Source organism: Clavelina lepadiformis, chromosome 1, assembly GCF_947623445.1.
Source record: "Clavelina lepadiformis chromosome 1, kaClaLepa1.1, whole genome shotgun sequence".
In the NCBI taxonomy this organism is placed as follows: domain Eukaryota; kingdom Metazoa; phylum Chordata; class Ascidiacea; order Aplousobranchia; family Clavelinidae; genus Clavelina; species Clavelina lepadiformis.
In genome coordinates this window covers 25336127-25346911 of record NC_135240.1, presented here as the reverse complement: position 1 = coordinate 25346911, position 10785 = coordinate 25336127, and positions in this window count along the sequence as shown.

The following is a 10785-nucleotide window of genomic DNA, read 5'->3' as shown; positions in this document are numbered from 1 at the left end:
TAGAGAAAATCCTAAGTAATAACAAGGATGTTTGAATTGGCATGTTAACAAATAAACTAGCTAAGATGATAGGCCAATATTAATGTCATATGAAAGCAAAAGTGTTTTATTATCAATAATATCATTGACTGCGAAATCGATTGAATGGTGTATGCTATATATTGCCATTGAATAATATTAGCAATATAGTGGACTGAAACCACAACTTGAAACAAATTTTATTTTTCTATTGTTATGGTTAGACAATTACATAAAAGTAGCCGAGTAGTAACTAAATCATCAAATTCAAGTCGCAAGTCAAGTCTTTTAGCTTTTAAGGCACAAGTCAAATGGAGTCTTTTGGTATAAATGACTCGATTAAAGCCGAGTTTATGGTTAATAAGACTTGAGTCAAGTCAAGTCAATTGATACTCGAAACCAAGCCAAACAGAAAGCAAAAATACCGTTTCAGTCAATCGCAAAAGCGGTTAAGTTTATTACAAAATTTGCTCCATTTGGTTGCATTGTACGCGTTCGTGGACAAATAAATCTATTTCAAGTTACACTTTAATGTGTTCGGACCATAAATAGGGATTTGTTTTACCTTAACACCAAAACGTAATCAAAGCGAACCGACTCAAGTCAAATCGAGTCATTTGTGTACTTTTTGGAAAGCTGCTCAATTCAAGTTGAATATTTTGAAAAAATGACTGAAGTGGAGGATTTAAGTTCAGTCACTTACTCTAATCATTATCACTCTGAAAAGCAATTCAGTTCAGCAGTTCGAATAAAAACTGTAGAATTTCATCAGAATACTGTAGTCGGACAAATCTGGACACAAAATAGAAATTGAATACAAGGTATGCCTATTGATTAATCATTCGTAAGAATTATTGCTCTAAATCAGAAGTAAGCCCAATGTTTTACAACAGCGTGGTCCAACTGCAGGCCCGCGGGCCAAAGTTGGCCCGCGAGCACCAATTTTTTGGCCCGCGAACTGATAGTCAGCTTTGATAGTCGCTATTGTCGAGGAAGAACCTCGACCGCAGATGTCACATTGATCAGCATTTAATAGCTAAATTTTGAACTATTCTAATTTCAGTTTTAATGAAACAAGAGAACTTTTTTCGGTTCTAATTTCAGTTCTAATATCAATGTCACATTGTTCTTCAGTTGTAATTTCACATTTCTTCAGTTTTAATTTAAAAACATTGGCCCGCAAGATAAAAAAATTTTCTGATTTTGGCCCGCGATGTAAAGAAGTTGGACCACGCTGTTTTACAATAAACACTATGCTTTGTTTTTAGCTGATGAAAACATGATTACCTATAATATCATATTCTGTACTGTAGGCCTATATTCTAGGCAAAAATGACACTTTATTTTGGATCCGCATTCGCCATTTCAGTTGTCTGTAAGCAAATAACATAAGACATAGAATTCTCATCTATCGAATCAGCGAAGCATAACACTGCGTGACGTAATCGATTGCTTCCTGGTTATTGGTGTGCATTTTGAGTTATTCATTCTTTTTCTTGCTATTACGAACAACGCCGCAACATGGACGTCTTTATGCTGTAGTTGCTGTACCAATGTTTTATCTAGATGTATTCGTTCAAAGAAGCTTCAATATAATCAGAATTGACAGTTGTCAAGGTGAACAATTAATTCTAAGATTAAGAAAAGCAGAACAACGACCTTGAGGCTCATTTATCATCGAGGATAATAAACAATTCAACTGACAAACATTGTATTGAAATGGTCAACCTTACAGGTTAAGGTAGAATAAACAACCATTTCATTACAGGTGAATTTGGTGATCCGTATTCCGGTGTATTGTTGAATTTTATTCTAAAAAAATGTTTGCTTTTGAGTTTCCTGCAAACCATTTGTTTTGTTTTAAATACAGAAAAATCGCAAGCACTAAAACCAGCAAAAGAATTATTTGGAGAAGGAAGGTCATTTGGATCTGGGGAGGGTACAGCACCAGTAGGCCTATTTACACATTTTATCACCGTAGCGTTATACACACATAAAATTATAATGCTTTTTAGCCTAATTAAGGGGCCGTATTTGCTATGAAATTGATTTAAGTTTGGTTTTAATGTTGATTAATAAAAAGCGCATTGCTTATATTATTAATATAAACTTATTGTTTATATTATCAGATGTAAGGCACAACTGGTGAATACAGAATTTCATTGTCTGCCGACGTCTCATAAACCCTTCGTTGAGGGCAATGGGAATAAAATCTGAACTTTGCGAAAATATAGAGAACAGCAATTGCTTGGTTACCTAGACACTAAAGTTTTGTATTTACCAGTTGTGCCTTATATTTGATGATTAATATGCCTGGTGGCAACCATAGTATATGTACTGTTTATATGTTATGCTGTTAGTTCCATTCAACTCTTGGTAATGCCACATTAAATTGCTCTTGTTTAGACACCTTATTATTTTGATCACTTTAAACCGTTTAGAGAAATGAAACCTAAATAGATAATACCAGGTTTTTCATATAAGAAGGATAAACTTGTATTTTAATGTTGTTAAAAAGCTAAATTTTGACTGCATGCACCATGTAGTAATATATGCAAACACTAATGTTATAAGAAAATTGCTAATGTTTGCTTAATTTTATGTTGTTTTATCATATCTCTAATTTATTTGCAAAACAAAATTTTTACAAACATAGCCTCTGTATAGCAATATTTTATTTTCATTTTTACTAAGCACAATGTGAGTCAAGTTGTAAAGGTTGTGACGGTGAAGGTGCATGTTGTGCACATGATGAGACGGGAGAATGTGTATGTAAAATATCCCTGGGTATAAACGACTGAAATCTACACTACAGGTAATTAAGCATAGACGGTTAGTAAGTACTACAGTACAAGAAAGTGCACTATAGTGGTATTAAAATGGTTGAAACCTCATTAAGTACTAGAAAGCTATATGTTTATTTTGTATTGTAATAGGTTAACAATTGTTTTATCTCTTATATATTTTTGGTTTTATAAGTATTTTTTAATAATTGTAGTTACTTGTCCTCAAGAAATTGAGCTTTATCAAAACAATACAGATGGAATGAAAATTACGTTTTCAGAAACACAACCTGGTTACCAAAATTCATCGTTTGAAAAATGCCCAGAAAATACCTCAAATGGTAACGTTTATACTTCACAAAAGTTTAACCGAGTAAATATTGCAACATATATACTAAATAGAATAACTCCTGCAGGCGAAGCTACTTAAAAAGTCATACATTTTTCATTGAACCTGATAACAGCCACTACGTAACAGACTAAACTTATTTTCTACGAGCCCAATCTCTGCAACATCTTTTATAGGACAGAGATTTTCATTTTGCTATACCATGTATGGTAACGTGTTTTCTGACAAGGGCCATCAACTAAATGTTTTCCATGGAGACAAAAACGTTAAAACTGAATACTGCACGGTCAAAATTCGCCATTTTATTTGTTATAATAGTGCCTCTTCTTTTGTTTCCAGAGGAGGTAAGTGCCCCATTTGCCCACCAGGAGCCCATGTTAATTTCATCAAAAAAATAAAAAAACAATAATAATTCACCAAAACAAAATGAAATTCGACATTTTAATTGCTATTAATTTGGCAAACTTGATATAGTTTGTTTCAAAAGCAAAGTAGCATTCTTTTCAAATATTTGAAAATATCACTGTGCAGTACTTAAGAATCCGATATGGGCACTTTTAGATATCCTAGATTAATTCTTAAATTAATTCATTAACTCAATTTCCTTGAAATGGCATTTAAATTAAAATTAACCGTTTTTATGTATGCAGTTGTAAAGCCATATGCAACAAGATCATGCAGTATAGATGGCATGTGGCTTCAACCAAAATGGGTTTCATCTTGTGATACAAATGCCGAGGTAAAATACTTTATACTGATGCATCATTAGTTCACTACGTATAATAAATTAAGTTTAAGTTATAGATCTTCTTTCAATTACAAAGGTCTTTTTTGCTTCACAAAACTGTCTTCAGAGTTATACCAACGCATCGCTCACTTCGGCAGAGAAACGACAAGAAGTAACTGATAATCTTGAAATTCTGGCACCAGGTCCAGGCAATTTAACCACTAGTGAAGTTTCATCAACGGTGGACGCATTAAACAATGTTGTAGACATAAAAACACTGGATCAGAATGTAATATAAGATAAAGCGTTTAATGGAACAGATTTACGTTTAGCTTGAAGGCATCAAACATTGAGTTGATACAGCTACTGGTTATATTTTGTTTCAATTTTAGATCTGTTCCATTTTTAACTTTATCAGCGGTTGTTGCCACTGTTGGAAGTTTCCTCAGTGTCCCTGAAAAGGAACTTCAACAGAGTGGTCAGGCTGACAGGTGACATTAACATTTTCCTTGTGGCTTGTGAGTGATAACTGAAACATTTTCATTAATGTTCCCTTGAATTTTTTCAAATACAGTGAGACCTCGTTAATCCTAACCCCGAACAACCGGAATCCCCGTTATCCGACGTAAAACTGCCAGGAACAGATTTATTCCTTTGCATTTTACCCCTTTAATCCGGAAACCCCGCAGTCCGACTCCAACATAAAAGTTTTGGAACAAATGTGCTAAATAAATAGCAATAAAATCCGATGAACCGGATTATTAAGAGTGAAGCGAAAATGATTCACGATTGTCTCAGATACACAGTAGTAGTTAGTTAACGAAAACAATAGCCGACTATCTATGCATAATAATGTTGCAGTTTCACTCTTTAAACTCCTACGCATACGCATAATTTGAATTTGAGTAAGGCCAGGATTAACGAGGTCTGACTGTAGTATAATCCAAGTTCTGGATTCTTTTGTAGAAAAAGTTAACATTAGTGATGGTGGAGATTATCAGAAAGTGAGTAGCACAGTGGTGATAGCTGTTGTCCAACCTATCATCAACGAAGGTAAACTAATGTGTTTCACTTTCTGCATCTATTGTTCAAGTATTTTGAAAAGAATGAATAAGTACCTCATTTGATAACTTTAGAATTTGTGGCAAGTATATGCACATCACGTACTGCATGAGGTACTTATTTATTTATGGGTTGTTTATTATATCTTTGCTTGTGTTTTGATAATTAAAATATTTGCTACATCTTAACGGCCTTAACACAAATTTAAAAGAAAAACGTTGCGTTAGATATCAGTTTCAATTTTACCTATACTGGATAAACTTAGCTTCAAATCAGATCAACTGAGTATATTTTTCAATGAACCAAGTGGAACAATTTCGTCGTTTATTCAACTACCACTAAGTACATTGAAAACAGCATCAAGTAAAACCCTTTAATAAGTTATCCTATCCATCTTTGAATCGTAGACTTGACCTAATGACATGACAAAATCCTTCAAATTTGCCATTGATACAACTAACTTTTTTAAAGTAATGAATATATTGATGACTGCAAGTTTTTAAAATTATTTGACCGGAGTCAAGTGCATTTTGTGGTCTTCAGATAATCGTGTAAGCTTTTACGCTTTTCCTGATGTTATAGTATTTCAAACGTTAACTTCGAGTGAATTCTATACCACAAATGACTACATCACTTTTTCCCTAACCCTGTGTGAACTTGGTTGATTGCATTTCCGATTACAGCAGCAGAAACAATAACTGAAGACGTTGTCCTGATCTTTGCATATGTTTTTTTGCATCTTAAACTGTTTTGCAAGCTAACAGTTTGGAACAAACCGTTTTTATTTTTACAAAACTGACTAGATGATATGCTGTTTTAATTATATCGTTACATCATACAAAAAAATCTAACACTTATATTTTTTCCCGCAAGTTTCTTCTTTTTGTTCTATATGTTGTAGGACAAAAGTTTTCCGTAAAATTGTTCAAAAAAATCGCCAGAAAATCGTTTTCTCACGGGACTAAACGTTTCAGGTAAAGAGGTTGATTTAATCGCTTCATTATTAATCTGATGACGGTGGCCTTAATGAAATAATCTTTTATACTTGCTACTGCCGTAACTGTAACACCATTCGCTATAGCTGCAGTATTAACACTCTCCCAGTTGTAGCAATAAGGAAATCCGATTGCTTGCATACATGGCCAAAATAGTTGGTTGGATGAAAAAGCAATAGCCTATGGTTATATAGTGTTTCAGTATGGTACACTGTGGCATGTAGAAGATGCGATTACTACTGTACAATACGTGTGTTTGTAGTTTGACAAAACACCAACAATATCCGCATTCACGATTGACGTCGGAAAGGTAAAATTAAAATTTTTCAGTGTCGATTTAAATACAATCATAATTTTACGTTTTTCAGAATTTTTTTGCATGCTATAGTTTGTGACGTAAAGTATGTTTTTCTCTGAATAATGCTAAGAAAAGTTCATCTGTTGACTAGATTCGTATACAGAACAACATCGTCTAATGGAAAAGCCATGCCTACGTTCTCAACGAAACAAATGTGACACTGACCTAAGTTAGAAGATATTACTGTATATAGCCTTTTCAATTTAACATTTAATTAATTTTCATCTGATATGTAAGCATCTTTGCTATCAATTGAATCACTAACCTGTTGAAGATGTGAAAACTGACGGTATTTTAATGAATAAGCAATTGTGTTTTTTCTGTGTGTGACGAAATCCGCTGATATTTTGATCTACTTCAGAGCTATTTCTGTTTCAAACTTTTTACAAAAGGAAAAAATGTATTTTGATTTCGATTTGTCTACTATTTTGTGATCAATATTTGATAATTATTTGCCTTATATTGCATCATTAGCCGAAAATAAAGATATCAATTTTGCCTCCTTATTTTGCCTTAATAAAATATGACACAGATATGAGTCTGGTATTTTTATTCGAGTTATTTCGTATAAGCATAATCCGTTGTTCGATTTTGATTGGATTGGTTTGCATTTGACTGGATTCTGTGGCCATGCTAACCTATCAGTTTTTTTATTGTACTTTTGCAGTTATTACATTTACATTTTAAACCTTAAAAACTTTGCAGATTTTGTCTGTTTCTGGATTGTTTGTGAGATTAATCTTCTTGTCTCATAAACTTTTCGCACCGCACTCTTCGCTTCCACAGCCGAACTGGCGAAAAGTTAACGCCATGACACAGTTGTAAACAGGGCTTATATTGTTAATCCGAACCCGATAATTTATAAGGAGGCCGATTTAAGCCCGAAGGTTAATTTGACTGAATGAATCAAAGTTATCTTTTCATTCCATTCTTTGATTGTCATTACTTTCTAAGTTGCGCGTTTCGCTCTGCGGGTTATTTGTAGAATTCTGCGCGCAATGCACGTTTGTGTAATGAAAGCGAAATTACGATGCAAAGCTGTCGTGGTTGTCGCATAGTTTGAGTATAGATTCGGATCCGAATCTTGCCCAATTTTCTTTCAAACTTAAGCCTGAATCCGACCCGAAAAGCCCGGTCCGACTTTCAACTCTGCTTCGATTAGGTTGTATTCTGCCTGCGAGCCCTTCTTGCAAGAGTAATAGTAGGCCTACGTGACGTTGTACAGTGAAAACACATAATGTCGTGTGAGATTTGTAATAATAATCTATATATTTTATCGTTATTAGAAGCAAGTTTAGTAAATTGTAGCCATTAAAACATTCTTAACACGAGAGGCCTGGATGTTACTGGTTTTATAACTGTCTATTCGGTTTTCCGTTAACCGAAGATAAACCATAATTGAATAAAAGAACATTTATTATCAGCGTCTGCGCTATTCAAAAACGGACCACAGCATGGAAGTGCGGCGTTTAGCGCCATCGCCGCTTCAAATACCACAGTATGGGCGTTTCCTTCTTATTTTCTGCTTTGCCAAATTTTTAACATCCTTCCGTTAACTATGTCAACTACTTTGCTTTAGCCTATAAATGCGTACGCCCACAGTACTTTTACATTTAGTGATCTATTCATTTCATTCAGTAGTTTGCCATCTGTTCAATAAAGTTTTTATGGTTTATACGTAATGGCGCATCTGCTGTTACAAAAATTGCTTGCCGAGATGATTAGGCAACCCCTGTTGAAGTTAGTTACGGTACCACCATATTTTGGAGTTATAACGGTTATATCAGTCATATAATCATGATCCTTAGGCAGTCTGTCAATAACCTACAGAAAGAGACACTTGTCACCCACTATGAATGGCGAACAACCGCAGAGGAATTGATATATATTCTGTAATTTTCCTGATTATTAGCTCCTTTTGTTTAGAAGCGGCAACATAACATGAAAAATAATTGCAGGCTTGATTAAAACGCTCGTGGTTTTGAGCCGGATTAAGTTATAGACTTAAATCTCGGTTAAAGTGGTTTAAAAGTAACCCTGTTGCTTACCCTATAAGCTGCAAAAAGAGAAATGAAACTAAAAGGCGTGGTGTTATTGAGGATATTATGATACAGAAATGTTTGCGACAAAACTTTCTGCATTACTCACAATGCTTAACATGGGAGTAATGAAAGTGCTTTGACAGAGGCGTGCAATCTGAGTTCTTGTCTGGTGTCATACTTGCATAGACTTTGATCGCGCATTTGCGGTAGTTTTATTATACGTAATGTGTTTAAGCTAACTATATTTAAGAAGCCGCCTTAAAAAATGTAAGCATATACATCTTTTAAAAGATTAGGCCAGGCTACATGACAGGTGATTTGCAGAACACGTGCGTTTTGACGACTTAACTGGTCTTGGCAACAACGGCGATGAGTGTCTATAAGATTGATAATACTGAAGAGCGGAAACGCTAGTGACGAAAGCATCTATTTCTAACTAAGGAGAAATTGCGTTAAACCTCAGTGTACTGTAATTTTCTCTTTCCAAAAGCCTTTACGTAGTTATGTTAACAAAACGCCTTCTATCACTGCACGAAATATCAATAGGCCTATAAGCTAAAGCTAACTGTGATGTAGCTATGAATAGAGATTATATTTTGGCATTGTCAGGTCATTGGCTGAGATGAGACAAATAACAACCTTTCCACCAACTTCATGTTCCCGCGACGTTAATCTAAAGCTTTGATGAGAATTGGAAAACAAGGTTTGTTTTTTTTGCTTTCCACGGCAGCTAGCATAGGTATAGTATTTCTTTTTGAAAATTTTTCTTTTTCGCGCTATTAGATCTTTTATTTCACATACTATGAATATACATTTACAAAACTATAAAACATTGTGTTTTGTAAACAGGCCTAGTAGCGCAAATGTTGCTGCAACTGCTAGGCTACTCATCTCAAACTAGAATAATTGCAAAATGTTTCAAGCTGATATATGCAGTTGCAAAATTTTATTTCCTTTATATCAAGTTTACTTTTGTCATGGTGTTTCTAACGATGTGGAAAGAATTGCTGAGTTCAAGATATTAGGAGATTACGTCATGCGCGACGTATTCATTACTCGAAATGAGGTGTGCTCGCGTTTGGGCCCAACCCTTAAATATTCATGAAAATATCTATTCAGGTGCCCTGTATTTGCACAAGGACGTTTCACGTGTTATAAGTTGGAAGTATTTTTGAAGCGGATGACGTAGCCTACAAGCCTGTTTATTTACTATTGATGACCAGCGAGTTTCAAGAGTTGGTACTGATACACATATTCCATTTCGTTATAGATCAATTTTTTGTCTGTTTTACAAAATAAAATGTAATGTTTTAATCTTTCAAAGATGAACAAAAACAGCAACGAACAATAAAAAATGGCTTGGTGTTGTTTTTATTCATCCGATATTATGTTGGCCACATTTCCAAGCGCATAACAAGCGAATTTATTATCACTAAATTTTCGTTCGGTTATTCTCAATAGTTGTCACGTCTTAAGCGCTATTTGTATTTGTGTAATCTCGCCTTTATCGTCGCTTCCTGTAGCACAGAGGTGATGATTATGCCGTCACATTGTCTGTCTGTGTACGGGGCCATGTGATCTAGTAACCGGAATTACCCTCTTTCAATAACACCGACAGAAGAATTTCTTTAATGTTGTGTAAGACCTATATGTACACACGCGGGTGGAGTTTGATAGAGCGCCGTTTACATACCGTTGCCAGGTCGTTAACCGCGTAGGCGTTTCTATTGTCGATGAAATTATTTAGAACTTTTTATTTGGAAGACTGGCAGAAATAATAATACCATACCTGAATACCGACTAGTCAGATTTAAGAAATTTTGATATTCAGGGAGGTTTGTGCCAAAAATAGTCTTTTGCCATCAGTAAGTAGTTTTGACAGTAGGTTTTACTATACGGTATAATGGTTTTGGTTGAATTATAGGGTGGTTTTAAAACTGTTTGTTAATTCTTTTGATCAACAGCCTTATCAGCAAGAATTAAACAATTGTCAGCCAAAGTTACTACCGGTAGTTACCCCCCTGCAAATTACGGGTCTAGTATACAAGTGCACAACCACAAGATGCTTTTGTATACTAGACCCCAGCTACTCGAATCGTGACGTCATCTGATTGTGCACTTGTACATTAGACCTCAAATTCCTTCTTGTTTATCACGTCATATGCTACCTTTTATACTAACTGCTTTCACACAGTGTTATCTATTCAGCTATCCTTCAGACTATAAGGCTGTGGTGATTATAAAAAGCACCTTGTAATTTGTGGTTTGGAAATCTTATCGGTATCCGGTCATAGATAATGGATAACCACTTATAAGAAGGAGTTTACTTTGGTCCAAATTTGACATGACAGGCATGTTGATTGTTAACATGAGCAGTTCAACAGCATTGATATATATATATATAGCCTATAGTAAATAGATGTTAGTGAAAGTAAGTTTATTGTTCATATA